This window comes from Artemia franciscana, chromosome 7 (assembly GCF_032884065.1).
Source record: "Artemia franciscana chromosome 7, ASM3288406v1, whole genome shotgun sequence".
Lineage (NCBI taxonomy): Eukaryota > Metazoa > Arthropoda > Branchiopoda > Anostraca > Artemiidae > Artemia > Artemia franciscana.
The window spans coordinates 23,476,976-23,492,286 of NC_088869.1; positions in this window are offsets into that span (position 1 = coordinate 23,476,976).

Consider the following 15,311-nt stretch of genomic DNA (forward strand, 5'->3'; position numbering starts at 1 on the left):
GAAATAATCCTTTTGTAAGCTAACATTGAAGCAACTCTTTTTGGTCTAGTGGGTAATCTTGTCCCCTGGTGATTGTGTAAAATTTTAATTCCCCCATCGACTATTGGTTCATTTTTTAAAAGAATATCATAAATTGGGTCAATATTTAAATTTCCTGTGTCTCTATTTCTTGAAATATTAGCAAATATATGTTTTTTAATTTCTATAGCCTCCCTCGCCCACTGAGAAAAACCTCTATCATCAGAAATAGTTGTAGCCTCATCAAATTGTATAAAATGTTCAGGATAAAAGAATGTGTGTTCAGCTAGAGCCGAAACAAAAGTTTCGGGAGGGTTTCTTAGTTGTAGGGTTTTTTTTTCTATTGAGTAGCCATGCTCAATAAATCTTTCAGTAAATTGTTGGTGAGTTCTACCAATATAAAACTTTCCACAGGAACAAGGAATTTTATATACCCCACTAACTAAATCCCCCCGGGTTAAATTCTTCCCAGAATTAAGAAAACTACCTAATGGTCTCACTGATTGGAAACAAGTATCAATGTTATGTTTACCCAAAATTCTTTTAAACATCTCCCCCAAAGTAGGTACATAAGATAAAGAAATGAAACGTTTCGGTAAGTCCAATTCTGTGCACTGTGAAACCCCAATAACCCTATTGTTGTGTTTAATGCGTCTATTTTTTATTATTTTATCAATGAATTTAATCGGGCAACTATTACAAAATAAAACATCCCTCAAATATAACAACTCAGAATCTAAAAACTCCCGGGAACAAATTCTGAAAGCTCTATCCACCAGTGCAATCACAACCCCTCGTTTCACTGAGATAGGGTGGCAAGAGTGAAAGTTCAAATACCTATCATTGTGGGTAGGCTTTCTATAAACTGAAAAAAGTAAATGGAACTCACTTTTGATCAATAAGATATCCAGAAAAGGTAGTTTATCACTTTCTTCAAACTCCACTGTAAATTTTACGTTTTTGTCAAAACTATTTAAATGTTTATGGAAAAGGTCTAAAGACTCTAAACCGTGTTTCCAAATGCAGACCACATCATCCATGAATCTGCCCCAGAAACAAGGAGAGAGCCTAAAACTGTGTATGGCGGAGGTTTCAAAAGATTCCATGAAGAGATTTGCCAACAAAGGGGAGAGAGATGCCCCCATAGCCAAACCAAATACCCGTTTATAAAATTCACCTCTAAAACCAAAAATAAAGAGAATGTTCATTTGCAAGAATAACCAATTTCATAATGACTTCAATCTCCAAACTCGCCATGGTCACATCTTGTATCAAATCAAAGTGCTTTTGTAATTTAATCCTTAATATATCCTCGCACTTTTTTACGTTACAATTTGAATACATGGACATTACATCAAAACTACAGAGAATTGAATTCTCCTCCAGTGTGAAATTTTTTAACTTATTAGTAAGATCAGTGGAATTTTGTATATATGATTTTTGTGTTCCTAAGAGTGGACGCAATGCCACCGACAACCACTTTCATAATTTTGCCACTGGTGATGAAAAAGTTGATACAATGGGCCGGAGGGGGACTCTCGTCTTATGAATTTTGGGTAGACCATAGATCTTTGGTGCGGAACAACCTCTTGGATAAAATTTATTATAAAATTGTGGGGTAATGTGTAAATTATTTTTCAGGGACTCCAATTCCTTTCTAATCGATTTTACATATTTATCCGTTGGATCAAAATCCAATTTCTTGTAAAAAGTGGTATCCGAAATGATTGTATTCATTTTACGATCATAATCATCGGTATCCATAATTACAATAGTGTTGCCTTTATCTGCCCTAGTGATAGTAAGGGTCTTATCCCTTTTCAAATCAGAAAGTATTTTAATGTCAATTTTTATTATATCATTATCAATTTTTTTTCATGTTAAAAGTCTTAAGTTTCCTTACGATTTCAGCTCTAAGTTCTTGAGGAGCTTCGACTTTATCAATAGAAGCCATAATTCCTGACTCTACCTTAGAGATTATTTTTGAATAAGAAATTGGGGTTGGAAAAGAGAATCTAAAACCCTTCGACAAAACTGCCTCTTGTTGACTACTAAGAGTTTTAGACGACAAATTCTTAGTGGCAGGACCCAGACAAAAGCGAGGATAAAAAATATCTGAATTCTGGAACTTTTCAAACAAAAGGCTATTGAACTTGTCGACCAAACGAACCTTTGACAAATGGAAATCATGGTGGAAAGATCTAATGCCCATTTCCTTAATCCTCAGAAAAATGTCAAATGGAAGGTTATTCCTCAAAGAATTTTCGACAAAATTTAAGTCTTTGGACAACTTGAAATGTCTTTGTTTTTGCTTGGAAATCATGTGATTTAAAGCCATGAGGCTTAATTTGTTTTTTAATTCTGATTCATTTTCAGTACCAAAATGGGTATTGATTCTAAAAGATTTAGGAATCACTGATTCCTTCTTGCAATTTTTTAAGAAAATTTGCTGATTTAACAAATTTGCATGTTTTTTAACCAAAGAAAAATAATAATTGACAGAAGCGGCTAATTGCTGCCCGTAAGCTTGACGAATGAAAGTTCTTAAGCCGAACTGGTCAGACATGACAATAAACAATCAAGAGAGATAAAACTCTAAAAAAGAAAACTTCAAACGAGACGACGGCCAGTAGAATTAAAAGATTAAAACAACGCGGATATTTCGCCTGCATAAAACAAGGCGTCTTCAGCACAAGATAGAAAATTAAAAGAAAACTAATCTAAAAACATAGTTGCCTAAAAGCAACTCTTCACGAGTTGCTTCAATGTTAGCTTACAAAAGGATTATTTCGCAACAGAATAATTAACTAAGTTTCAATTTTCATAAATTTTCCTCAGTTGCTCTTTGATTCTCATTGAAGTAACTCGCATAGCTGCTTTTCCCTACGTGGATAAGTAGCGACAATTGTATTTATTATATTAGGTGGTGGTTTTTATTTGTTTTTAGATTAGTTTTCTTTTAATTTTCTATCTTGTGCTGAAGATGCCTTGTTTTATACAGGCGAAATGTCCGCGTTGTTTTAGTCTTTTAATTAAATAAAAAAAACAAGTTTTTTTAACTGAAAGTAAGGAGCGACATTAAAACTTAAAACGACCAGAAATTACTTCGTATATGAAAGAGGCTGCTTCCTCATCAACGCCCCGCTCTTTAAGCTAAAGATTGACTCTTTCTCTCAATTCTTCTTTTTAAAACAGTAAAAAACTCTAGCGTAAAGAGCGGGGCGTTGATGAGGAAGCAGCCTCTTTCATATGCGAAGTAATTTCTGGTCGTTTTAAGTTTTAATGTCGCTCCTTACTTTCAGTTAAAAAAACTTGTTTTTTTTATTTAATTTCTGAACGTTTTTGAATCAATGCATGTTTTGATTTTGGCTCTCCGCAGAGGAATAATTAAAACAAAATTTGCATTTTTTTTTTTTTTTTTGGCTAAATGGCTTTCTCATAATTTTGATCAAATGATTTTGAGAAAAAAAGAGCGGGGGAGGAAGCCTAGTTGCCCTCCGATTTTTTGGTTAATTAAAAAGGCAACTAGAATTTTTAATTTTTTACGAATATTTTTATTAGTAAAAGATTTACGTAACTTATAAATTAGCTTATGTAAAGAACTTTTGTATTCTCATATTTTTATTACATATATGAGGGGGCTCGCCCCCTTGTCAGATCCTCGCTCTTTACACTAAAGCTTAAATTTTGTCCCAATTCATTAAGAATGACCCCAGAATCACAAAAGCCGTAGAATAAATAGTTGAAATTCCTAAAAATACTTTAGCGTAAAGAGCGAGGTATTAGGAGGAGGTGAGCCCCTCAAATCAGTAATAATTTCTGTTTGTTTTAAGTTTTAATGCTGCTCCTTACTTCCAGCTGAAAGAACTTTTTCATATTTATTTTTTCAGTGTTTTTTTTTAAATAATGCTAGTAAATCCTGCGCTCCCTTCATGGAGATTTTCTTCCCCCATGACAAATTATCGATGGAAAGTTCCCCCAGCATATCCCCCTCTTCTCAACCCCTCCCCCAACCAAAAACATCCTCCTGAAAACGCCTGTACACTTCCCAATAACCATTGCTATATGTAAGCACTGGTCAAAGTTTGTAACTTGTTGTCCCTCCCACGGGGACTGTGGGGGAGTAAGTCGTCCCCAAAGACATAGTTATAAGGTTCTTCGACTACGCTGAATAAAATGGCTATCTCAGAATTTTGATCCGTTGATTTTGGGAAAATAATTAGCGTGGGAGGGGGCCTAGGTGCCCTCCAATTTTTTTGGTCACTTAAAAAGAACACTAGAACTTTTCATTTCCGTTAGAATGAGCCCTCTTGCAACATTCTAGGACAACTTGGTCGATACGATCACCCCTGGGAAAAAAAAAACGAAAACAAAAAAACAAGAAAACAAAAAAACAAATAAACACGCATCCGTGATCTTCCTTCTGGCAAAAAATACAAAATTCCACATTTTTGTAGATAGGAGCTTGAAACTTCTACAGTAGGGTACTCTGATACGCTGAATCTGATGGTGTGATTTTCGTCAAGATTCTATGACTTCTAGGGGGCGTTTCCCCCTATTTTCTAAAATAACGCAAATTTTCTCAGGCTCGTAACTTTTGATGGGTAAGACTAAACTTGATGAAACTTATATATTCAAAATCAGCATTAAAATGCAATTCTTTTGATGTAGGTATTGGTATCAAAATTCCATTTTTTAGAGTTTTGGTTACTATTGAGCCGGGTCGCTCCTTACTACAGTTCGTTACCACGAACTGTTTGATTCTACAGGCCGTCGTCTCGTTTGAAGTTTTCTTTTTTAGAGTTTTATCTCTCTTGATTGTTTATTGTCATGTCTGGCCAGTTCGGCTTAAGAGCTTTCATAACAAAAATATAAGAATATAAATTTTTGTTGCTTAAGTTAATTCTTAAGTTACGTAAATTTTTTACTAATAAAAACGTTCGTTAAAAATTAAAAGTTCTAGTTGTCTTTTTAAGTAACCGAAAAATTGGAGGGCAACTAGGCCTTCTTCCCCACCCCTTATTTCTCAAAATCGTCTGATCAAAACTAAGAGGAAGTCATTTAGCCAAAAAAAAGGATTAATATACAAATTTCATTTTAATAATTTTTGTGCGGAGGGCCAAAATCAAACATGCATTAGTTCAAAAACTTTCAGAAATTAAATAAAAAAACTAGTTTTTTTTAACTGAAAATAAGGAGCGACATTAAAACTTAAAACAAACAGAAATTACTCTGTACATGAAAGGGGCTGTTCCCTTCTCAACGCCCCGCTCTTTACGCTAAAGTTTTTTACTGTTTAATAAAGTAGAATTTAGAGAAAGAGTCAAACTTTAGCGTAAGAGCGGGGCGTTGAGAAGGGAACAGCCCCTTTCATGCACGGAGTAATTTCTGTTCGTTTTAATTTTTAATGTCGCTCCTTACTTTCAGTTAAAAAAACTAGTTTTTGTATTTAATCACAAACAAGTTTGAAACAAAGCTTCAGTTACTTAGTGTGGTCTGTGTTAGATTTTACTGTTAACACGTACCGCCTAAAAGTATTTATCAAGGGAATCTGTCTGTATTACGACAAAAGCCAACTGGGAGGCGAAAATTTTCATTTCATAATAACAAGGAGGGGAAATTTAAAATCCCAATTTCTTTAGGCTGTCGAAATGATATTTCAGGATTGTGCTGTTACAACAAGGCTGAAAAACTTAATATTTAAACTTCTTTTTACCGTCAAAAACTTGTTTTCGAGTCTTGCTATGGCACAGAGACAATGAATTTAATATCATTACTTTTTTTGGCTGTCATAAAAGTTGAGTTTGCTTTTTTTGTGAATCGGGGGTATTTTTAAAACATTGTTGTTGTGAAGGGGATCTGTATAATACAAAGTAAATGCATGAAAAGTGCAAACATATTATTACTTTATGTTTTGGACTTCGCTGAGCAAATGGTTGCCACTTTACAGCTTATTTTCATCTAGTTAAAGCTCTGCATGATATGGCATATCACCTCCTCTGTTCATCTGAAAACATTAAAAGAAAGGCCAAAACTCTTTAGAAATTACTGAACTTTAATAGGGTTGGTATAAGTATACATTTAAAACTAAGTATATGAGTCGAAATACTCCTTCAAAGGTCGGAGTAGTCATTTAAGAAAAATAGATTTCCGAAAAATTGTTTATGAAAGAAGGCAAATAACTATGTGTTTATGTTTTTTCTAACCGGTATAGATTTGTCTCTGACTTTTCAGTTTGAATCAGTGGAATGGGATCGATTTTTTTCAAACAAGTGAAAATTCACGTTACTTGAGTTGACCACGGAAATGTAATGCAACTAGAATATTATTTTAGAGTTTCTCACTTTCTCAATAGCAACCAGTCACAAAATATATTTTTGTTTTTGTATAAGGGTCGCATATAATTGTTCATAAAATTGTATAAACTGCTATATATACCGCTGAGGAATATTATACTTATTTTGATACATGCCATCCGAACATATTTCAATGATTGTTGTTTATAAATCAAAATTTTTACAGGACAATTCTCTTACATAGTGCTAAATCTGAGCTGAAGTTTCAAATTTTTATTCTTGTGCTCAACAAACATGTCGATATTTAAACGTTTACATTGAATATCTGGAACTCTCAAGATTAAAACAAAGTTATTGAGAAATCTACCTCACCTTGAAACCCTGAGAATTTAAATCACCAATCCATACCTATAAAATACAAAAATAACAAACACGTAATTATTTATTTTTAAGAATTATTTTTACTCATATACTTAGTTACAAGCACATACTACATGTATCCTTATTGGAGTTCATATTTTCTGACGATTTTGATCTTTATTCGAATATTTTAGGATGAATAGAAGAGGAAATATTAACGAAGAGTTCTAAGCTGACAGGGCTCTAGACTGACAGGACTAGCTATTTTAAACATTCACCAAAATATTTAGGTAGAGATTGACCGTGCAATAAATAGATATGGCTGGAGTAGAAATAAATAAATATACTTTTTCTTATAAAACTGTGATTTCTGTAACTTAAGCAAAATATAAGGATCTTCAAAAAATGGAAAGATACGCTAAGTTACTACGAAAAGTGAAATTTTGATTAGTAACTTTTGATATTTCGTCAAAGTAACACTGTTTATTAAAACATTATTTTTAAAAAGATAATAGTGACTAGTTACTGCTTTATTACCTGTACTTAAAATTCTCGTTTTAAATATGTTCTATGTATTTCTGTCTTTTTGTTCTAATTTCTTGTTAGATCCCTAAAAGAATTAATCTTTAATGTCTATCTAATGTCTATCTAATTAATACATCTTTTATGAATATAAAAGTTGTATCTTAATCCTCATTTCCTACTCTTCATTACTGTCATATTTACTAAGCGATGCCACAAAGTTAGGCGAAATGCTAAATGGCTTGACCTGTCTCACAAAGAATGCATGGCCCCAAAAGATGGTTCAGGACCTTTTTTTAACAATATAAAGCTTAACTCACTCGCTATAGTGGTCAGACGTGCAAAGTCGGAAAATTATGCAGAAAATATTAAATATATTTTTTTTATAGAGGGTGAATAGCTTATTAGTTTTTCATTGCGCGGTAGTCTTTATAACGTACTAATTTTTTTTTTATCAATATTCTTATAGCATTTTAATTTCAACAAATTTATTAGAACTTTAACCCTGACCAGATTTCAGATAAAATTTATGACCATTTCCACTACCTACCTGCAACGCATAATTGTTGAGTTTCCTTTTAAATTGCTGGTATTTCTTTGTCCGCAAGTTTGTCGAAGCAACGTATCATGCGACCCCGCTAAAGAAAATCCTGGATCCGCCCCTGTCTTTAGCCGGAAATACAATGTGTGGCTGGGGGCAAATCATTTGACGCTTCATGTTTTATACCCTGAGATTTGTCAAGGAACCTATTTGGAGCTGAGTCGTCTCTGCCAGAGCTTACGGGGTCACACCCCTGACCCTCGTTTTAAAGCAAATAATTGGCGACACCTTGCACTTGAGCCCCAGCCCTGGCCTTAATTAAGGCAAAACAGAGCTTAAGCCTCGGCTTTCTGGTAAGCATACGCAGGATTGCCCCTCCCCCCCTCAAGGAAAATCACGACATGATCCATAAAATGTAATGAATCATATTATAGCTCTGATGGCGTAGTTAGATACTTATAGGCAAATCGTAATACAAATGTAAACCGTCAACCGTAATTTAAGCGACAATTCAAAATTGTGGTTGCGTTTCTGATTGCGTTCATGATCTATCTATATATATAAAAATAAGTCTATATATATAAATAAGTTGTCTGTGTGTCTGTGTGTCGAGTGACGTCATATTTGTCGACTGACGAAATTACAGACCGGGACATCGGGACACAAATGACGACTGGGACACCAAGACATCTATAAATATAAAAATAAGTTGTCTCTGTGTGTGTGTGTCGAGTGACGTCATGTTTGTGTATCGACTGACGTCATGTTTGTCGACTGACGTCATTATAAGGATTGAGCTGTATGTGTCATGAAGTTGTTTGTCGACTGACGTCATGTTTGTCAACTGATGAAATTACATACCGGGACACCGGGACACAAATGACGACCGGGACACAGGGAATATAAATGACGACCGGGAACCTCAAAGAGAAATTACAGACTGGGACACCCGGACACAAATCACGACCGGGACACAGGGAATATAAATGACGACCGGGACATAGGGACACAACTACAAGGGGGACGCCGGGGGCACAGGCGGGATATATAAATGGCGACCGGGACACAGGGATTGTTCGAATAGAAATTACAGACCGGGACACAAATGACGACCGGAACACCGGGACAAAGGGAATATAAATGACGACCGGGACACTCAAAGAGAAATTACAAACTGGGATACCGGGACACAAATGACGACCGGGACACAGGGAATATAAATGACGACCGGGACACAGGGACACATCATTAGAATAATGAGGTATAAATCTGAATACGGATTGTTTTTCCCATGAACTTGCATGTTCAAGAGTCAGTAAACCTGACAATCTATTCATATGCACAGACAATGGGACAGCGAAGAATGTTGTATATTCGCACGTTTTACGTAGTTAAAAACATATATATATATATATATATATATATATATATATATATATATATATATATATATATATATATATATATATATATATATATACTAGCTGCTGGGGTGGCGCTTCGCGCCACCCCAACACCTAGTTGGTGGGACGCTTCGCGCCCCCCAAGCCCCCCCGCGCGCGTAAGTCGTTACGCGCCATATTAGTTATGCGCCATTGTAGTTGTGTCCCTGTGTCCCACCTGTGAATATAGATATATTTATAAATGTGTTTCAAACTACGTAAAAATTGCGAATAAACAACATTCTTGGCTTTCCCATTGTCTGTGCATATACAAAGCCGTATGTACTAATAATGACGTCATATGCAAACGCTCTTTTTACAAACAAACAAACATGCATCCACACAACTCGTTTTTATATAGATAGATAGATAGATGGATACAATACAAATTAACTGCGTAAAACTTGCGAATATACAACATTCTTCGCTGTCCAATTGTCGCTGCATATAAATACATTGTCAGGTTTACCGACCCTCGAACATGCAACGTACAATTGTCCATGGGAAAAACAATCAGTATTAAGATCTATACCACATTTTTCTAATGATTGACCTTGAGCTTTGTTAATGGTGATTGCAAATACTAATCGAATTGGGAATTGCAATCTTTTAAATTGAAAAAGCAGATCCGTTGGAATCATGGGAATGCGAGGAATAAGAACAGCCTCACCCTCATAAGGCCCTGTCAAGATTGTGGCCTCTATTAGGTTTTCCATTGTTTTTTTTTACGGCAAGTCGCGTGCCATTGCAAAGCTTTGGTGGGTTGATATTTGTTAAAAGTATTATTGGTACGCCTATTTTTAGTTGTAGCACGTGTGGTGGAAACCCTGAAGGATCTATGGAATTTAAAAATTCAGATGGATAATTAACCGCTTCATTTGGTTCCAAAACTGTGTCGACTGACTTGTAAAGGACTGCCTGGTCTCGAATCTTGGTCAAAACAATATTGTTGATTTCGTGGACGTCTATATTTTTGGGTGCGAGAATCGCTCTTTCACTTAGCCATTTATTATTTTTATAATTTTTTAGAATATTCGGAAATACTTTTTCAATCAATTCATTTTTGGACGTCACTAAATTACAGAAATCAGCAGGTAGTTGTATACGTCCTGAAATTGAGTCTACTGTTTGACCAGAGTCATCGTTTTGCAATCGGACACGCATATTTGTAGTTAATTTCAATATTTTTACGTGTGCCCATAAATTTTTAGGCAAGCATTCATTTCGTCTGCAGGAGTTAAACTACGTAAAAATTGCGAATATACAACATTCTTGGCTTTCCCATTGTCTCTGCATATACAAAGCCGTATGTACTAATAATGACATCATATGCAAACGCTCTTTTTACAAACAAACAAACATGCATACACACAACTCGTTTTTATATAGATAGATAGATAGATAGATACAATACAAATTAACTGCGTAAAACTTGCGAATATACAACATTCTTCGCTGTCCAATTGTCGCTGCATATAAATAGATTGTCAGGTTTACCGACCCTCGAACATGCGACGTACAATTGTCCATGGGAAAAACAATCAGTACTAAGATCTATACCACATTTTTCTAATGATTGACCTTGAGCTTTGTTAATGGTGATTGCAAATGCTAATCGAATTGGGAATTGCAATCTTTTAAATTGAAAAGGCTGATCCGTTGGAATCATGGGAATGCGAGGAATAAGAACAGCCTCACCCTCAAAAGGCCCTGTCAAGATTGTGGCCTCTATTAGGTTTTCCATTGTTTTTTTTACGGCAAGTCGAGTGCCATTGCAAAGCTTTGGTGGGTTGATATTTCTTAAAAGTATTATTGGTACGCCTATTTTTAGTTGTAGCACGTGTGGTGGAAACCCTGAAAGATCTATGGAATTTAAAAATTCAGATGGATAATTAACCGCTTCATTTGGTTCCAAAACTGTGTCGACTGACTTGTAAAGGACTGCCTGGTCTCGAATCTTGGTCAAAACAATATTGTTGATTTCGTGGACGTCTATATTTTTGGGTGCGAGAATCGCTCTTTCACTTAGCCATTTATTATTTTTATAATTTTTTAGAATATTCGGAAATACTTTTTCAATCAATTCATTTTTGGACGTCACTAAATTACAGAAATCAGCAGGTAGTTGTATACATCCTGAAATTGAGTCTACTGGGAGCTTTCCGTTTCCAATTGTCAGCAATTGATCTGAAAATGTTTGACCAGAGTCATCGTTTTGCAATCGGACACGCATATTTGTAGTTAATTTTAATATTTTTACGTGTGCCCATAAAATAGAATTTTTCAGGCAAGCATTCATTTCGTCTGCAGGAGTTGATCTAGGTATTATAGGTAATGTTTGCCTGAAATCTCCCGCAAGCAATATTAATGTGCTGCCAAAGGGTTTCGACTTCCCTCTCAAATCTTTCAAGCATTGATCCAGAGCCTCGAGCGATTTTTTGTGTGCCATTGTGCACTCATCCCAAATAATAAGTTTGCATTGCTGCAATACTTTACCCATCCCTGATGATTTGGAAATATTGCGCGTGGAAGTTTCTGTAGAATGCAAATTCAGAGGCAATTTCAAAGCGGAATGAGCAGTTCTTCCACCAGGCAGCAATGTTGCGGCTATTCCGGACGACGCAATTGCCAACGCTATATCATTTTTTGATCGAATTGATGCCAGAATCAGTTTTATCACAAATGTTTTACCAGTACCTCCTGGCGCATCCAAAAAGAAAATTTCTCCAACGTTGTTATCGACATAATGCATTATCGTATCATAAATGTCTTTTTGTTCCGACGTTAACTTGGAAATGTTATTTTGTACATACGACAATAGATCACTCGTACGGTAACTTTGTTCACGATCCAATTCTACACATGTCGAAACAGCAGCGATACGGTTAGGTGAAGGCATTCCCAAATCCTGAAGAGGTTTGTTTGCCATACGTACGCACAAATCTTCTATAATAACTAAAGTGTAGTTATAAATTTCTGATGTAAAATCAAAAGTCATATCTGACGTCTCTAACTGTTTTCGATGGAGTATATCTTCGGACATTTTTGACTTATATTTTTCCCATAACTCTGTAGGAACTGATGGAGAGCAAGTTGTTAAAATGATGCCAAACAATGCACGAATTTGACTTGGGGTTGACGTTTTGCACGCGTCATTGATGCAGTTATCCCAGTGTTGGTCATTCTCCAATAAATTCAGAGCTTGGCATGCACTACGGTAAGTGTCATGTATAGTACCGTTTACAGTTCTCAAATACTCAAAGGATGTCGGACCGGGTACATTCACCAAAAGCAGGCGTAGAAAGAAGCATTCATGTTGATTGGGGTGAACGGTGTAGAGTCTTCCTATCGTGGTATCTTTGAAGATGGTAGGTTGGCCGTCGACTGACTTACCCTGTTTTCGACGTTCAAATACTTTATTTTTAGTATTCCACGTGTAATACGAAGGCACTTCAGTATACAGCAGTTTTTTTGCAAAAGAATCATTTTTGCAAAGCGAAAAAAAAAGCTGTTAATGTTGTATCACCGTCAAAGCAAAAATGACGACAACTAACTTCATAACGTCAGTCAACACAGAAACATGACGTCACCTGACAGACAGACAGACACACAGACAGACAACTTATTTTTATATATATAGATATATGTTCACAGGCAGGACACAGGGACACAACTACAATGGCGCCGGGACACAAATGACGACCGGGATACAGGGAATATAAATGACGACCAGGACACTCAAAGAGAAATTACAGACCGGGACACCGGAACACAAATGACGACCGGGACAAAAATGACGACCAGGACACCGGGACACAGGGAATATAAATGACGACCGCGACACTCAAAGAGAAATTACAGACTGGGACACCGGGACACAAATGACGACCGGAACACAGGGAAACAACAACAACGGGGACGCTGGGGGGCACAGGAGGATATATAAATGACGACGGGGACACAGAGAATGTTCGATTAGCAATCACCATCAACGAAGCTCAAGGGCAATCATTAGAATAATGAGGTATAGATCTGAATACAGATTGTTTTTCCCATGGACAATTATATGTTGCATGTTCAAGAGTCGGTAAACCTGACAATCTATTTATATGCGCAGACAATGGGACAGCCAAGATTGTTGTATATTCGCAAGTTTTACGTAGTTAAATATATATATATATATATACATATATATATATATATATATATATATATATATATATATATAAATATATATATATATATATATATATTCACAGGTGGGACACAGGGACACAACTACAATGGCGCGTAACGACTTACAAGCGCGGGGGAGCTTGGGGGGCGCGAAGCGCCCCCACCAACTAGGTGTTGGTTGGCGCAAAGCGCCACCCCAACTGCTAGTTTGTAATAAAATTGTAATGTTTGAAACAATACAGCCTTAGTTAATCTTAAACTTTTTTTCCAGAAACCTTTTTATTGCCTTAACATGATTTTATTTCAGCAGAATCCTGGTTGCCCAGTATTCTGTTACTTCTTAAGTAAGAATAAATGTTACTTCTTAAGCAACATTTATTAAAGTGGTAAATAAATAAAATAATAAATTCTGGAAATCACATGTTTGCGGTAATGTCAAATGAATGTTAGCCAATATATGACAAGCATAAAGGCGACTATTTAGATAACTACACAATAAAACTGAAGAGTTGTAATGTATTTCAGGAAAACTACGTCGTTACTAATGGGCTTACTAATACTTATTAGGCTAGTCTCGTACATTAGATATCAGGATTGGTGCCCGAATAACGTGCACAAAACCAGATGCAAGATTGGAGGGAGTGGTATGAATTCAGGGTAGGGGACGTTGCCCCTCAGTATTTCTTTACCCCCCCCCCCTTTCTATGTTAGTAAATACTATTTCACGGTATTTCCATTGAAAAATGGTTGTTTGGCTGCTTTTACAGAAAACATTGAAAAATAACAGAACTACCCATTTCGGGTATGAAAAAATATATGTTTGCTCCCCCATGACAGCAAATACGTGCGACTGTGACTACTTGTGACTTTGTCTACTTACAACTGCACCTAATTACGGCTGTAACTGCGACCACCTGTGACTGCAATTGCGACTATTTCCGATAATGACTGCTTGCAACTGCAACTAGTCCTAGTGTGACTACTTGCAACTGCAACTACCTGTAACTGCGGCAACTGATTTTCTATAAATTCGAAAGGAATGTCTTTAAAGAAAGAAAGTATTGATTCACATTTATTACTTGACAAAGTTAAAAGATACTGGATAGGTTGTTTAAACATCATGAAATGCAAAAAAGGAAAGGCTGGAATTTCGAGGAAATTTTAAGGTTACAATAATATGCCGGTTACAATAAGATTAGTAAATCTTACATTCCAGCATCCAACACTCTTCCATATTCTGCTTGTGTAATGGCTGTGCTGGGTTTTCCTAGCTTTGTGGCTTAAAAAAAAACTTAAGACTTTGCCGTCATATTCTAAGTCACATCACCTGCAGGGGCTGTCGGAGCAAGGTTGGTTTCTTTGTTTTTTGAACACCCGCATCAATACAGGGACAGCTAGAGCCGCCGGGGACGCCATAGCTGTATTTACAATTTTTCTTCTAGGCTTCAGATACAATGGTGTTTCTTGATAATTAATTTTAAAAACTCTTTCTACAACACAAGTTTTTTAAAGAAAAGTAAATAGCTAAATTAAACCAAAAATGAGCAGAAATAAAGTAAACTAGACCTACGTTGCCTGAGCAACGTGAAGTGTTGCGGCAACTTTTGTCCGACTTCACCGAATAAAGTGTTGCGGGAGCAACACTTTGGCTTTGTTTCTTTGCTATTGGTTAAACGCTGAAGTTGTCAGTCTATCGAAGCTTTCAAAACGTTATGTTCAAAGAAGAACGCGATCAGTAATCACATGATCAAAGGCTATTCCACAGCGTTGAAAAAACAACAATAACAAAAAAATATCGAAAGAAGGGACTAAATTGATTTTGCAGCCAGTTGAACTTTATCCTTTTCAATCGTAGACATCGTGACGGATCAAGACTTGGAACAATATCTTATATAATCTAGTTGGTATTATAAAGCTATCCGTAATTTTTCAGGATCAAAATACCACAGATGACAC